Source organism: Rhinopithecus roxellana, chromosome 5, assembly GCF_007565055.1.
Source record: "Rhinopithecus roxellana isolate Shanxi Qingling chromosome 5, ASM756505v1, whole genome shotgun sequence".
Taxonomy (NCBI): Eukaryota; Metazoa; Chordata; class Mammalia; order Primates; family Cercopithecidae; genus Rhinopithecus; species Rhinopithecus roxellana.
In genome coordinates this window covers 116975484-116993612 of record NC_044553.1, presented here as the reverse complement: position 1 = coordinate 116993612, position 18129 = coordinate 116975484, and positions in this window count along the sequence as shown.

The window sequence follows — 18129 nt, the reverse complement described above, 5'->3', positions numbered from 1 at the left end:
CACTGCAGCCATGTGCAGAATCATTTAGAATGAAGGTAGGTTGAGCCAAGCCTGTAATCACCTAGCTTTACAAAGAGGAACCTTCACTTGAAACACGCATTGCTTCCTGTGTGCCAGCTATTTATTCCTTTTGTTTTCAACCAGCCAGCAAATCAGAAGAATTAAGGGGATTAAAAAGCAGAGGAACTCATGACTTTATGCATCAAAATGGGGATAGTGTTGAATGAAACCATTTCTGGGCAATGCCACTGCATAGAAATCGACTGTGGAAAGCAGCCCAAGGGGAAGAAATACCTCAAGTTTGTCCCCTCCTTTCACTCTTGCTCAACACACAATGCAAGACCAGATCCGTTTCAGGATGAAAGCCCAGAAGAGATGCTAGTCAAGTCCACTTAGGTTTAGCAAACTTCAGGGTCTCTGCTGCAGAAGGTGTGGAGAGGTGCATTGCTGGCAGGCATGCAACTTGGTACAACAGTTTTGGAAAGCATTTTGGCAATATTATCAAGAGCCTTAAAAGTCCTTTGATCCATTAAATCCACTTTGGAAAGCAATCCCGAAGAATTAGCTCATAATTCACATAAAAGCTTGTGTGCATGAATGTAGATCAAAACTTATCCATAATACAAAAATATAGAAAATAATTTAAATATTTGCCAAGTGAGAGAATATTTAGAAAATTTGTTAAAATAATATTTAATTCTTAAGATTGTGTTGCATAAAAATGGGTAGTGAACCATGCAAAATTGAAAAAATATGTGGAATTCAAAGATGAGCTAGTAAAATTTGATTTGTTTATTAGATTATGGGAACACTATAATCTATGTAATAGAAAACATCAAGTACCTTAATGTTAAACACTTTATTATTTGCATGAATTACTGAATGCCTCTTTGTTAATGTTAAAATCAAGGTAGCTAAGCAATCAAATTATTTGGTGTTTGCGGTTTGTCCTAAATTGTGTCCAGAAAATGTGCAAAGGAAAATTTTTGGTATTGGGCATAGATTAAGTAGAAAGAGGACATGGAATTTATGTCATCTCCCAGCATGTGTGTGTGTGTGTGTGTGTGTGTGTGTGTGTGTGTGTATCTGGTGTAGTATGTGTGTCTGTCTCTCTGTGTTTTGTCTGATAGTGTTAAATGAAATTGTGCACATTTGATTAAAAAAAGAGCTTGGAAAATCCTAAGCTGAGACTATTTTCTTCTGCTTTTTGCTAATGTGCAAGCATGGGCAGCCTGAAATAGTAAACCGCTGGGGCGTGATACCTATCACTAGAGGACTTGGCTCTTGCGCTTTCTAGAAGGTGTTGAGGTATGAAATTTAATATTTCTTAAGTTTCCTTTTGTCTTTAAAAAAATAAAGGCTAGGCTGGGTGCAGTGGCTCATGGCTGTAATCCCAGCGCTTTGGGAGGCCGAGGCAGATGGATCACCTGAGGTCAGGAGTTCAAGACCAGCCCGGCCAACATGGTGAAACCCCATCTCTACTAAAAATACAAAACATTAGCTGGGTGTGGTGGCGTGTGCCATAGTCCCAGCTACCCAGGAGGCTGAAGCAGGAGAATGCTTGATCCTGGGAGGCGGAGGTTATGGTGAGCCGAGATTGTACCACTGCACTCCAGCCTGGGCAACAAAGCAAGACTCCATCAAATGAAAGAAAAAGAAAAAGAAAAAAGAAAAGAAAAGAAAAGAAAAGAAAAGAAAAGAAAAGAAAAGAAAAGAAAAGAGAAAAGAAAAGGGAGGGGAGGGGAGGAGAAGGGAGGGGAGGGGACGGGAAGGGAAGGGAAAGAGGGAGGAAGGGAAGGAGAGAGGGAGGGAAGGAAGGAAGAAAAGAAGGAAGGAAGGAAGGAAGGAAGGAAGGAAGGAAGGAAGGAAGGAAGGAAGGAAGGAGAAGGGGAAGGGGAAGGGGAAGGGGAAGGGAGGAGGGAGGGAAGGGAAGGGAAGGAAAGAAAGGAAAGGAAAGGAAAGGAAAAAAGAAAATAAAAATAAGGGTTAATAATACCTTCCTTGCATAACCCATTAGTTCTGGGGATCCAAGGAATATGTGGAAGAATTTCACAAACTTAATAATTCTAAGGCTGCATTTTAAAAAGCCATTTCAGTTTCAAGTGACAGAGATGAAGAAACTTTTAAAAATTAATCACAATACCTGTATTCAACTTAAAAATAAATCATTTATGTCAACACTCAAAATATATAGTGTAAAATCATATCAACTGTGCCATCAATTACTTCACTTGGTTTGAAAATCAATATCTACATAATGTCCACATACTACATTTCACTGCTAAGTCTCTTGAGTGTCTTTTAATCGATAAAATTCCCCATCTCAGTCTCTGTCTATTTTATTCTTTTGTTTTCTCTCTCTCTCTTGCTCCTTTCACCACCATCCTCAAACATTTCTTTGTTGAAAAAACTAAGTCCTCTTTCCTGTCATGTTTCTCACATTCTGAATTTGGCCATATGGTGTCATATAGCACGTTCTTCTATCCTCTGTAAACACTGAGCCTTGACGGAGACCTAATGAGATTCATGTTTGATTTTTTTTTTCTCAAAAATACTTGCCTATACTTCATTGCTTTAATAGTCATGTATTATCTTGTTGCCTCTCTTTTATGATGTTAATATTTATCAATAGGTTCAGGAGTTGTCAATTCAATTTGTCCATTTTTAAGTTCTCCATTAGCCTTTCATCTACTAGTTTTAGTAGCCACCAAGGATTATTATCTAGATTTATAATTATATTAATGGATGGCAAAATGATGATATCCCTCCATTCTTTCTGCTCTTGTCAGCTGTGGGATTTTTCTATAAAGAAAAGCTTGTACTTGTCTACGATTAAATTACTCTGAAGCCTAATTGGCATGGGAAAGGCAGGATAAATGCATGTGTTCCCCTGCCCCCACTTTTTTGCTACCAGTTTTAAAAATACTGAATTTGTGCCTTGAAAATGTCCTCAAGTGATCAGTGAGATGTATTTTTGTGTCATTATGAACTCAAAAATGATGAGCTTGAATCTTTTATATCAAAATTTATTTTTGATGCTCAAATTGTTTATTCTTTTTCAGGGGAGGTCTTTCAGAATGATGCCTATGTCCCTTTATGGCATAACCCCAATACGCATTAAAACTTTCTTGTTTTCTGGTAAATATGATCTTTTATGATTCTTTTTGTAAAGATGTCCATGATGTGGACGTCATGTAGATATTGATTTACAAACCAAGTAAAGCTCGTTTCCTGTCCTGGATCTGGAATCAATCATTTCACCAAAAATTATTGGTTCCTTTTAGTGAAAAATAGTATTCTGAAATTAATTTTCAATTTTCAAATCTTATTATTGCTATTGGATATTGTTATCATTGTAGACCATTTCACCGGACAAAGTTGGTAAAAAGTAACTTACTTTTGTAAGGACAAAATACATTATATGTTCATAAGAAAATTTCCTATTTGAATTTAAGATAGCATTAACTTATTTGATTTTATAGTTTCTCCTCTTTCTTTGCATTACACATCTTATATTGAAATATTTTTAAGTAATTACACAGTTCCTTTATCTTAAAATTATGTATCTATATGTATCTAGTTATAGAAACAATAACATTGTTACAAAAAATACTAGAGTTCTATAATTAGTATTTACTATTACAAATTCTAGTTACTCATAAAGCTTGGATAATCAAATAATATTTTTAGGCCAGCAAATTTATATAAAGTTAGAATAATTTGCTTTATTTTGTTTTTTATTTTTAGGCATCACTTTTATTTTATTTTGACTCAAATTTATTTTATAATTTTGAAATCATTTACATTATTTCCAAAGAAAAACCTGTCACACAAGGTAGAGTGAGATAACTCCAACTTTTATTCCATCCTCTTTACTCTTTTCCATCCCTTCTCCCATATATAATAATTCTTATTAAATTATCTTCATCTGTATCTATCTATCTATCTATATCTATATCTCACACACTACAAGCAGTTGAAGAAAATATTACCGAATTGGAAAAGTAATATGAGGAAGTTATCCAAACACACTATATGGATGGTAGATACAAAAAAAAGACATTTATATCCTTAAATTTTTATTTTAGAAAGCGAGAAAGATTGAGAAATAGTGAGCTAAAACTTATATTGGGGAAGCTAGAAAATAAACCCAGAGTAAACACAAAGAAAATTATAAAAGGAAAGCTATAATAAAGTTAGAAAACAGGCATTTGCAAAGTAAAACACAGAGAAACCATAGAGATAATTAAGAAACCCAAAATTGTTTACAAAAAAACTAAAGCAAAGCAACAGAAAAACAATACTTGCTGGAAAACAAGTAAAGGTCTAGAAATGTTTATAGAGCAGAGGAGACTAAGGAGATGAGACAATTAAACTCAATGTATCCTGGATAGAATCCTGAAACACAGAAAGAGCATTATGGGAAAACTAATTACTATAAATCCAAATAAAGTGTGAAGTTTTAGTTGAGCAATGTATCAAAGTTTGTTCATTAGTTGTGACTAATGTACCGTGATAAGGTAAGATATTATCAATATGGGAAAGTGGGTGAAGTGTCTATGAGATCTCTCTGTACTATATTTGAATCTTTTCTATAAATCTAAAACTATGCTAAAATTAAAATTATATTTTAGTAAATAATTATTGTGTGTATATATATATACACACATATATATGTATATATATATGTGTGTGTGTGTGTATATATTCTCTCTCTGTAGGATAGGTATGTTGGTGGCCCTCAAGACAACCTCCATGTTCAGAGATCTTCTAGAACAATGAAGTGTACTCAACATATAACTGTACTCACAGCTAAGATTTATTGCATTGATAAAGTAATAATATACCTGGATCAGGAAGGAAAGAGACACAATTGGAGTCCGGATGAGTCCAGGGGCAGACTTCCTCATGCTTTCCCTCTCCCACATACAGCTTTCTTTTGTCCCACAGAGATTTCTTTTGTGTGTTATGGTTATGTCCGGAGTAGCTTACTCAGTGCCCAATTTCTGGGGATTGCTTTTGCAGTTACCCTTTTCCTAGCATGTACCAACAGTCCAGACACCCATAAGGAAAGCAAGTATTCATCATAAACCATATTGTCTGCGCAGTCTATAAACAGTGAACCACTTTTATCAGTTATGGAAAATTTCATTTCAGTGTAGAGAACTATCTACCAGCCAGGTTCTCAGACACCAGCCAAGGGCAAAACTTGGATGGTGGCATTTCTAAAGATTGCACTCTCAGGTTTGCTATATTAATTATTTTCTGCATAGTAAGGCACAAATTTTTATTTTTCTTTTGTTGTTGCAAATATGTCTCTACATATATTAAGCTGAGTTTCTTAACTTATTACTTTATATTTGTGATGGTTAATTTTATATTTCAAATGCCTAGGCTATGGTACCCAGCTGTTTGGTCAAACACCGGTTTAGATGTTGCAGTGAAGGTTTTTTTTTTTTTTTTTAAGATGTGGTTAACATTTATACAAGTAGACTTTGAGTAAAGCTCATTACCCACCATAATGCTGGTTGTTATCCAATCAGTTCAGTGCCTTCAGAGAAAAGACTGAGCTCCACACACCCACCCTACAAAGAGGAAGGAATTCTGACTCCAGATTGCCTTCAACTCATGGCTGTAACACATACTTTTGCCTGGGTCTCCAGCCTGCCAGCCTGCCCTGCAGACTTCAAACTTGCCAGACCCCACAATCACATGATCCAATCGCAATTGTTTTAAATCTCTTTCTGTCTCTCTCTCTCTATACACACACACACACACACACACACACACACATATACACACACAGATATGCATATATATATATGCATTCTTTTGGTTGTTGGTGTTTAGTTGTTCATAATTCCATTTAGTGAAGATATCATAGTTTACTTCACCAGTTTCCATAATCGAAATCTGGGTAGTTTTAAATTTAATCATTTGATCATCACAGTGTTTCAATGAATAGTCCTATCTTATGTTATTTAATATTCTTGTCTATCAGTATGTTTGAAGTAGATTCCTAGAAGTGAGATTACTGCATCATATGATTTCCCTTGGCATTTGTCAAGCACATTAAAAATTACTATAATGAATGACCCCACTTACCCTTGGGCATTATTTATTCTTTAGGTCATCCTTTGAATCCAGAACATAAATCATTTTATATATTTCAAATGCGCCATTGTACATTTTAAACGTTCATATGTGGAAATAAGAAAACATTAAATAAAAGATAAGTTGTATCTCAAAATGTATGGGTTAAGGTAGGTAGGGTGTGGAAAGATATTGGCTTGAAATGGAAGGTGTGTGCATGGAGAAGCAATAAGATCAGAATTCTAGTTTAACTGCAGGCAAAAGTATGGATCTGTGAAGAGAAACCATACTTTTTGGGAAAATGAGGTCAAGGAAAGTTAAGCTGAGAGACAGTTTAAAACAACTTCCTCGAAAAATGATAAACAAAATGCATCTTCTGTTTCAAATTAATGTGTGTATACAAAATAATTGTCTCTACCAGAGTAACTAAAATATAATTGGATTTTAGATATCCTATATTTTTTATGTTAATTTATTCACCAAGAAGATAATTGAAGCAGGAACGGCAGAAATGAGTACTTTGTCCCCCAGGTGCCCTGATGACTTCAGGCTGATGGAACGTATGTGAAGAACATAAGTCTTTGGGAAAGAGTGGGTTTGGAGGGCAGGAGAGAGATTAGGGAATGGAGACCATGCAGACAGATTTTTCTCAGGCTCATGTCCTGGGGGTATATTCAGGAAACATGTCCTATTTTAGAGATATTTTATAGATACTATTCAGGAGAGTTACTGGCCTAAGACTATACTGAAAAGTATTTTAAGCAGTAACACTGAAATAGATCCACAGATCCCATGGGAAAAATAACCTCTTAAGAAATCAAAAGAGTGGGCCGGGCGCAGTGGCTCATGCCTGTAATGCTAACACTTCGGGAGGCTGAGGCTTGTGGATCCCCTAAGGTCAGAAGTTTGAGACCAGCCTGGTCAACAGGGCGAAACCCCGTCTCTACTAAAAATACAAAAAAAGTAGCTGGGTGTGGTGGCACATGCCTGTAATCCCAGCTACTTGGGAGGCTGAGGCAGGAGAATCACTTGAACCCAGGAGGCAGAGTTTGCAGTGAGCCAAGATGGCGCCACTGCACTCCAGCATGGGTGACAGAGTGAGACTCTCTCTCAAAAGAAAAAAAAAAAGAAAGAAAAGAAATCAAAAGATTAGTAAAATGTCACCAAGCTAAGTCATGAAGTTAAGGACCATGTCTGCTTTTGTTCATGGTTATATTCTCAGTGCCTAACACAAAATAGATATTCAGGACAATTGGGTCAAAAGAATGAAGAAATGAATTAATTTAAAATATACTAGAAAATAGAACTATAGGTTTTATAAGAGGCTGATCCTTAGCTTAACATCTTGCTAAGTAACTCATAGACTTGGCACACATTAGCATCTTCATAAGCATTCTATGAGTGAATATTCACTTCCATCTCCATTTTCTTCCAAGGAGCTGATCATTCTGGTGTAAGTCTATGGGCTCATTTCCTGAGTGTGGCTAACTTTCTGTTTTATAAGGGCCACCATGCTATATCCTTTCAAACCTTTTTGAGGCACAGCTTTCCCCTCCTCAGCAACCACCTTCTTCAGCTACATTCAAGAACACCTACAGAAAAGCCTTTGGCTGTGAGGAGTCATTTGTTAATCAGCACAGGAATCAGAGGAACAGAGTAAGAAACACACGTAGAGGGAAATGGTGTTCATCTTCTCAGCGTTTTCCAGTCTTGTTCTCTACAGTCTTTGTACCCCTTTCTCAGATGGGATCTCAATATTCCAGTGGTTTCCAATCATCCTTGTATCTCAGATGGCTTTCACCAAACCTCTCTTCTCCTGCACTCTCCTCTACAGCTTGGAGTCAAGCTTACATAGAATAACTCTTTTTATCAAGTGTCCTCTTTCCAGCATAGTCCCCAAAGTACAATGAGAATGAAGCAGCAGGTGAGCACTGTCATTCACTTACCTGGCCTGACTTGTATTTTACATTTGTGGAGACCTCCAGGCTGAATGACCCCCATCTCCTGACTCGCCACCCAACTTCCCGTGTCTTCAGAAGTGAATGTTTTGTGCCATTTTAAGAATTCCTCTGACAAGTTAGAATTAACAATAAAACTATTTTAAAATAACCTGTTTAAAACTAGTGCCTGAGTTTTCCTGTGTTATAACGTCAGTTTAACGTGCTATGTAGTTGACTTGGAATTCAAGCATTCAAGTCAAAAAAGCCCATATTTAAGAATAAGATAGAACCAAGTATTCAATTTATAAATTAACCGGCTTCCTGTTCCAAAACCCTTTTAGTGATCATGCTAGTTTCCCTTCAACTTCGCCTTTTCTACACTTTAATTCTTATTCCAGGCTCTCTACCTTTCTCATTCCACATCAGTTCTTTTGGTATTTTATCCACATCATTCTTTTATGGCCATTTATGTGCCAATGACAGTCAAATGTACCCTCCCGAGCTTGGACTGCTTCTAAAAGTTCCTGGCCTACACATATGTGTATCTAAATGCCACAAGAATTCCAATACTGAACACAAAATATCCACCTGGCAACCATGATCCTCCTCCAGGATTCCTTATCTTGGTAAATGACAAAAACAGTTTTGTAAGTCAGATATCTAGGGCTCATCCTTGTAAATGTATTTTCCCTTCCTCCCCACCCATATCCCATCTACAAGAAAGTCCAATCAGTTTTGCCATCTAAATGCTTCTTGAACCCATCCATTTGTCACCATATCTTTCTTAGCATCCTACACAAAATGATTGTCTCCATCTAGACTATGGCAATAAGCTCCTACCTCCTCTATCCATGGCCATTCTGCTCTCCCATTCAGTCTATCCTCTGTGCTGTAGCAAAGGAGATCTATTTTTTTTTTAAATTAGATTTAAAAAAAATCTACGGGGTACATGTGCAGGTTTGTCACAGGGATATATTGTGTGAATGTTTCACCCAAATGGTGAACATAGTACCCAATAGGGAGCTTTTCGACCTTTGTCCACTTTCTTCTCTCCCCTCTTTGGGACCTCTGGTGTTCTATTGTTCCCACCTTTATGTCCATGTGTACCCAATGTTTAGTTCCCGCATACAAGTGAGAGCATGCAGTATTTGGGTTTCTGATGGTTTTCACTTAGGATAATGGCCTCCAACTGCATCCATGTTGCTGCAAAGGACATCATTTCAGGGTTTTTTATGGACGTGTAGTACTCCATGGTGTATATGTACCACATTTTGTTTATCCAACCCTCCCTTCATGGGCAGTTGGAGGCCATGTTTTTGCTATTGTAAATAATGCTGCAATAAACATGCAAATGCAGATGACTCTTTGGTAGGCCAAAGGGATCCTCTTAGGCACAAATTGCTTTATGACTTGTCTCTTAACTCTACTTTAAAAATAAAACTTCGGCCGGGCGCGGTGGCTCAAGCCTGTAATCCTAGCACTCTGGGAGGCCGAGACGGGCAGATAAAGAGGTCAGGAGATCGAGACCATCCTGACGAAGACGGTGAAACCACGTCTCTACTAAAAAATACAAAAAAACTAGCCGGGCGAGGTGGCGGGCGCCTATAGTCCAGCTACTCAGGAGGCTGAGACAGGAGAATGGCGTAAACCCGGGAGGCGGAGCTTGCAGTGAGCTGAGATCCGGCCACTGCAGTCCAGCCTGGGTGACAGAGCGAGACTCCGTCTCAAAAATAAAAAATAAAAAAAAAATAAAAAAAAAAACTTAAAAAACTCCAAACCCACCTTTTTTATTTTTATTTTTGTTTTTATTTTTTTGCGTTTAAAATAAAGACCAAGGCATATTCTACTCCCTGCCGCTGTCTCCAGTTTCCCTTTATTATTTGCCCTCCCTGCATCCCTTGTACTCTTTACGTTATGTTTTGTTTCATTGTTTGATTGTTCGGATTTCTTTTTCCTGTTGTGTTCTTTTCAGCCACAGGACCTTTGTACATGCTATTCCTTTTTATGTTGAAATTTTTTCTATGTTCTCTTGTCTAGGCTAACTGAAGACCCTACTTACTTCCTCGCTTCTTGTAGATGAAAAGTGATTTAATATACATCATAATGTTATATATATTATGAGCTATGATGATCATTACAGCACTATTTTACATAGTAAAAAATGGAAAACATAAATATGTACTCATATTGGAATAATTAAAGAAGTTGTATAACCTATGTTGGAGTATCATGCATCAATTTCAACATGCTTTTAAAATTTCAATAAACTTGTTTTTCTAAATTAATCTTATTGTATATATTTGAGATTTACATCATGATGTCATGAGATACATATAGACAGGAAAATGGTTACTACAATGAAGCAAATTAGCATATCTGCCATCTTACATTTTTACTTTTCTAGGGACAAGAGCATTTAAAATCTGCTTACTTAACAAAAATCCTTAATACAATATAATTTTATTAACTATAGTAATCATGTTGCACATTAGATCTCTAGACTTGATCCTATATACCTGACTCTTAGTATTCTCTGACCTACATCCCACCCTGGTCCAGCCCCTGCCCCAGTACCCATTCTCTATGTGCATATATTTGACCATTTTTTAAGATTTCAAATATAAGTGAGATCACTATGCAATATTTTTCTTTCTGTGTCTGGCTTATTTCACTTAACACAAAATATGCTTATAAAGTAAGATGGAAAAATAATAATACATAATTATGTTTTCTATGAAATTTTAATTTTCTTAAAATCAAACAAATATGTATGTTTTTATATGTGTTTGTGCATTTATGCACACAGATAAAAAGCCTACACATGTATTCACAAGTACATAAATGGAAATGTCTTAGAGGTGAAATCATAGTGGATATTTCTCTTCTTCACATTTTTGTTTTCTATATTTTGTATGTTACATATGGTATTGCTTTAGCTGTTCTAAGCATTAATGTTGAAACTGTAAAATGTAAAACAATGTTTTAAGAGATCAGTGACACACACGTTAGATCTGGAAAGAATGGTGTCAGAAAGTCCCTCTGACTTATTCACACTAGGGTAAGAAGGATGGTGGGATCTCATGGCAGGCTGGGCAAGTGCAAATGCTGTGTCAGGAGTGTGGTTGTTGTCCTGATCTCCATCCAGCACACATTTTGATAATGACACCAGGAAACCTTCTCTGGGCCATCCTGAACATGTAAAAATGACTGGCCATTAAAAACATGACAAGTAAAAAGAAAGTTGGAGACTACCACTTGGTTCTTTTCTGGTTTTGGGCCAAACTCTGCATTTGCTTCTCTTAGCCCTATGATCTAATAAACCATGACTCTATGAGACGTGAAACCTCCTCTCCTCTAAAACTGGATTTAAAAAATCAGGATTATATGTTATGTTTTTCTGGAGTCTTGGACAGGCTTTGTAAAATTAGAGGAAAGGGAGATGGAGGGAGGTAGGGAGAGAGAGACGAAGAAAGAGAGAATCTCCTTTTATAATCATTGCTCCACTTTAAGACCAAATTGAGTCATAAAGGTTTTGGAAAACTGTACAAATATTTTAACAAACAACACTAGTTTTTAAAAAAATCCAGAGGTGTTATAAGCACTTGTCAAGAAGTGAGCCAAGGTGGATCCTCAGCGTGGCCCACTGAACAGCCAGTGTACATCTTATTGCCTCACGCAGCCAGAGAAACATGAGTTTGAAATCTGACCCCTCTAGACACTTGGTGACTTTGGACAAGTTACTTAAATGCATTTATCTATGCCTCAGTTTCTATATTATACTTACTTTTAGGGGTTGTTATAAATAATAGAAATGCTGTATGCAACATACCTAACAGAGTACTTAATCATAATTATTTTTATCAAAGGACTTTTAATGCGAACTTGAATGTTTCGTAGTTTGGACTGGATTTTGCTGGTAGTAGGAAATAGTAACATTCTGGTAGTCATGAGGTATTATAATCTCAAACCTATGAACCATCAACAATTATCAAGAGTTCTGTTGGACTTATGAGAGAGTTTAGGTCTCTTAGTTTATGGAAAGTTATGTGAAAGATGTGTAGTTTATGCATCTGGTTGTTTAAAATTCATCCTTTTGTTAAGCTAGACAACAGAGAAGCATTTTGTGTCTTTCTCTCCCTCACCCTTTTGATTCCCCACCATCCACCCTTACCACATAGAATGCTTTATTTTTTTCTTTTGATGAGCCAGCTTAGTCTTACTCTGTTGCCCAGGCTGGAGTGCAGTGGCATTATCATAGCTCACTACCACCTTGAACTCCTGAGCTCAAGTGACCCTGCCTCCTAAGCCTCCCAAAGAGAATAAATAGTTAGGACTACGGGCATGTAGCACCATGCCTGGCTAATTTCTCTCTCTCTCTCTCTCTTTTTTTTTTTTTTTTAAGAAACAGGATCTCCCTGTCTTGCCTAGGCTGATCTCGAACTCCTGGCTTTAAGCGATCCTCCTGCCGTGGACTCCTAAAGCCTTGAGATTACAGGTGTGAGGCACTGTGCCTGGCCAAAATGCCTTTAAGTGAAGCACTATTTGCCATTATGACAAACGCTCATGTGGAGGAATATTAAAAGAGGCATTCTTATAAAAGTTGTGTTTCTTGCAAAAGTTTGTGGAAAACCATGTCTACAACAATCCATGATATGTTCTCTTTATTTCTCTCCAGCCCAAGACCAGCAGCAGTCATGCTCCTCCTGATCAGCAGGTTTGTTTTTAGCTTGTAGAAATGCTGAGGCATATAATTCCTTATTTTTCCTCTTTTTCTTGCTATTATAAAACACACTGCAACATTCTAGAAAGAGTGTTAGGCATTTGCTAAGCATTTTGTGTATTTACCTCCATCCTCTATTCCTCATATCCTTTATGAATATACTCTATCACTTTATATATCCTATATCCTCATATTCCTCATATTGTCTAGGCATAGACTCCATTGTGTGTTTATCCTAGGATCATCTCACTTTTCCTTTTGCCGTAATCTCTTTATTTAAATTACACTTTTTTTCTGTGCCTTTATGTAAAGCACCTGAAAGCATTTTTGGAAGAAATATTGTGAAGAAAGAAGAAAGAAATATAGAGAGGGCAGAAATACGGAAGGAATGAAGCAAGACAAGAAAGAAAAGCATGGAATGTATTAATAAACAAAAGCCAATGAATAAATAATAAACAAATACAATCTTTCAAGGTAAGTATCATGTGGAAACTGTGTCTACTAAAATCATATATGTGGCAGAGCTGTAATAAAAATATTTTGATTATAGTCAATCAAGAATTAGAAATAAATGTTCAAGAAATACATTATTTGTGGAATGTAAGGGTCATTATCATGGAAAATGGATTTCCAGCAAGGCAATGCATCTTTCCTAAGTGAGTGGATAGCAAAGCTTCAGAATTTGGACCTTTCAATAATTAGTTAAGACTTTTCAGTCTCAGCAAAAGCAATTCTTAGTATTGTACTCTGCTGTGGTATCAGAGCTTGTGAATGTCCCATCTTTTCGCTTAACCTTGAGTAAGTATGGAGAGTAGGGAGTGAGGGTGCTGTGACTGTCTGCAGGGCCCTTCGCCATCCTGAAAGCCTGCAACCAGTTTGATGCTCTAACAGAGGGTAAAAAAGCCAGCTTGCAAGCAAGCAAATAAAAGACACTAGATCAAAAAGATCTTTTTAAAGGCAGTACATACACCAGCCCCAGGGTATTTCAAATATTTATAATTCTCTACATATTTAATCTTTAAGAGTTCTTGAGACGCTATGTTCAGAATCTGATGCTAACATACCCAGCTCAGTGCTGATACTATCAAAGTCATTGAAGGAACATAGGAGAGAGATGAAGGAAATATATGAAAAAGACAAAATAATCAAAACTCCTAAGGCTGTCCACAGGACTAGAGTCATAGAATGACAAAATTGAAAAAGACCTCGTAAATCTCATCCCTACCTTTCACAAAAGGAACACTAAGGCATAGAGAAATTTCCCGGCACGTTCGTATTACTAAGAACTGGATACATTTGGGGGAAAGAAACTTGGTGCTTTCAAATGAGATGAGCAAACAGCGATTCACAAGAAATGCAGAATATTATTTATAATTCCACAGGTCAGAAATGTGACAATTATGACATAAGCAAGGCTGGCCCATACTTTAGCCAATGGGGTAAAATATTAGCTACATAAATTGACAATTCCAGCTATCAATCAGTTCATATTTATTAAGGGTTTTTCTCTGAGCCACACTAGAAGGAAGAGAAGGAAGTTAGGAGAAGCCCAGGATAAGGATATTGTCTCTGGCTTCAGAGAACGTCCACTTTGACTGGGAAGATGAGGAAATCACAGAAAAATATAATGATTCAGGATTATCCAGCAGTATGTAGGCTGTATAGCTTTCATGTCCATGCTATAATTTCTCTTGTCCAGCCCTGATTTTTTTGAAGGTATTAATCTCTTCTATGAAGCTCTAGAGGTGCTCATCCAATATCTGTTACATTTGTTGACTGCCAACTCATTTTCCCAATGAAGCTCATTCCGTTTAAGAACATTCCAATCATTCCACAAAGTATGCATAATTCAAAACATTGAATTGTACATGATAAATATATACAAGCTTTTCTGTCAATTATAGAGATTTAAAAAGAACTTTCTAAATGATAAAAATGTCACATTTATTTTTACCCTGGACTCCTTTCCATTTTCTTTCTTTATTTATTTATTTTTATTTATTTATTTTTTTTTTTTTTGAGACAGTGTTTTTGTCTCCCAGGCTAGGGTGTAGCGGCATAATCACAGCTCACTGCAGCCTTGACCTCCCAGGGCTCAGGTGATCTTCCCACCTCAGCCTCCCAAGTGGCTGGGAATACAGGTGTGCAACACCATACCCAGCTAATTTTTCTATATTTTGGAGAGGCAGGGTTTTGCCATGTTGACCAGGCTGGTCCCGAATTCCTGAGCTCAAGTCATCTACCCACCTCAGCTTTCCAAAGTGCTGGGATTATAGGCTTGAGGATAGGAAAACTCTGATTCTCCTCCTATTCCACAATCATTGGATATTTTAAGATACTAATTGTGGCTTTCTTCTACCAGACCCTGAGTTCCTTCAATCACTTCTCACATAACATGGATCCAGGTCCCCCCAACTACCTGAGTGCTCTCCAGACCTCAACCCAACATTCCAAGTGTGATTTCACTGGCTCAGAATAAGTGGGATGATTGCCTCTTGTTCTGCAAAGTCTATGCTATTTCTATTCTTTTTGCCTAAGATTGCATTAATATTTTGGCATCTACATCACATAGTTCACTCATACTGAGCTTAAAGTCAATTAAAACCCCTGCATCTTTTTCACATGTGTTATTGATAAATTCCCCCCAATTATTCATGTCTGCAATTGTTAGTGGTTTTCATTTTTAAATTTACATTTGTCCCTGTTTCATTTCACCGTGTTACATTTAGCTCATTGTTGCAGCTTTTGGAACATTTTTCTTTGGACTAATTTTTAGCTCTTTTTCCCAGCTCTGTGTCACGCACAGGTTGATTTGGCCATATGCACCATCCAAGTTAAGAACAAAATTATTGATTAACCTTAGGCCAAAGCCAGGATTCAAGAGTGAAATTCTTTTAAGGTAGAACCTATTCATTAGTTATAAGTCTTTGGGTCTTGTCCAGTAAAAGTGGATTTGAACGTGAGGCATCCTGAGATTGGATAGCAGTGATCATAGATGAGAATTTCCTTGGAACCATTGATGACATGAAACCAAGCAAATCTATGTCATGCTTTAAGATATATTGTTGTTGTTTGTTTGTTTAAGAGAGGATCCTCTATGATAATTCATAATACAGGCCAGGTTTCAGCTTTTTGGGGAATGGTAACTGGCAAGAATGATAAGGATTCAGTGTAGCAAATTAGAGTTGGAGAGGAACTACAGTTATTGATGGAGACTGGTTAAAATAAATATAAAAATATAAAGAAAGAGGGATAGATAAAGCCCATATGGGCAATCCTGAAGAGTCTACATAATACTCAGGATTAATCTTTGGCACTGTGGCTCCTGAATCCAGAAGGCAATACGGTGTCAATTACCACCAGATGATGTGACTGAATATATCTCTTGTCTCTAGGAATAAAGTTGCAGTTGGACCTATAGTTGGGATCCATTAGATCCAGATGTGAACAGCTGGGGAAGCCACCAAAAAGACAGCTCAATCAGAAACAAATACTCTATCCTTAATTAACATATAATTCCACATTTTCTATATGTTTTAATAGAAAAGAATTATAAGGAACCTAGTGAAACCTATATATATATAATATATAAATATACATATTTAATATATAAGCATATATATATATATGAACTTAGATTTTCATAGCTCTGATCTACAAACTTATCAATTTTATTAAGGAGGGGTGGAGGAAGGTTGTATAATATTAGTTTTTCTTTATTTATTTTTTTCAATGAACTTTGTGACCCAAAACAAACCATTGAATTTCTATGAACTTCAGTTTTCTTATCTGCCAAGGGGGCCTAAAATGATCTACTTTGCAGTGTTTAGTAAAGATCAAAACCACAAATCATAGTCAGCAGGCACATCATGGTCACTCAACTCATGATAGTTCTTACAAAAGAAAAATGGGAGGGGGGAAGATCATGAAAATGGAAAAATCAAAGATCGCTATGATTTCAAGACTGAATGACTAAAAGAATGAATTAAAAATTATGTAAGAGAATTGTTTTCAAAAGTCCTCCTAAAGCCAAATTTTTACCAGCCATTGATGTAACAAGAAGCTTCTAAAAAACAATGTTCAATCCAATCACCCCGTAGGGTTCCTTTTTGGTAACACTTAACCATAATTATATGTCACTGTATATACTTGAAAGAGATATCCGTAGATTTCTTTAAGAATATTCTGAATTTGGGCTTTCCACCCATCTACACTGACCTTCACCCCTTCATTTTAAATCAGTGAGGCTTCACTGTGTTCAAAGCATCCCACGTCCTTTTTCTGTCGCATGCTAGAGCTAGGGAGAGCGTGAGCACAGGCCTCGCTGGTCCCAGGGCAGAAAGCCGGCAAGGGAAAGGCATCTTCAGGGCCTCCTTTAGGCATCTTCGGGGCCTGCTCTTTTAGTGTTCTGGGATCTGTGTGATAAAGGATGGCGCCTGTGTGGGCCGTACCCCTTGCTGCCTTCCTAATGATGAATAACCTGGCTCAGATTAATAATTAAAAGTGCACCGGGGAGTCATTCGTGTGATGAGTCGAGGTTTGCCTTGTTCCTACCCTTTCGAAGCGATGTGCAGAGCTCAACTGTGCGAAGGAAGAAAAAGGACAGAAAGTGCGCTTTGGTGATTAATGCGGAACTAGTGTCCAGGCGAGGCGCTTTCCTGCCACTGTAATTTCCTCTGCAGTCTTTCTACTTCAAGCGGGCGCAAGGCCACACCCTCTCCACTCTGGCGCCACCCTACTCTTTCGCATCGTCCAGGCTCCATTGAGTTTAAAATGAAATTACGAATCACTGCAACGATAGCCCCACTGCTGCATTTTAAGCACTTGGCACTCCTTATACTGTTGCTGAGATGCCCATGCTAATGTCTTACAAAAGCACATAAATTAGTGAAGACTTGCAGGTTCCTCAAGTCATGCAGTCCTCCAGGGTCGCCTTGCTGCTTGGCTTTCCAGTCTGGCAAGTACAAATACGCTACTGCCTTCCTGACCCAGAATCCTTCTTCCAATCTGGAATATGATTGGTAGGGCAGGAGTTACTGGCTGATAAACGCAACTGACAGTATGGATTGCAGGGCAGTACAGACCTATGGGAAAGGCCACACTCACACTAAAATATGTCAGAAAGGAATGGGCTTGGGTGGGGTGGGCGGGACGCAGCACCGAGTAAGCCGAGTCCTTTTTCGGACTAGAAGGATTAGTCTGTGACTTTTCTGTGGTGTTCGAGAAGGTACAGCTTTGGCGAAAGGGGCACAGCTCGGGAACCGAAATGGGGCTATAACTCCTCCTTCCTCCAGATGGTTTTCCGTGCCATCCCTGCAAGCAACAACCAAGGAAGAGAACCCCTGTTAGCAGGGCTCCATTGGCGTGCTGGAGCAG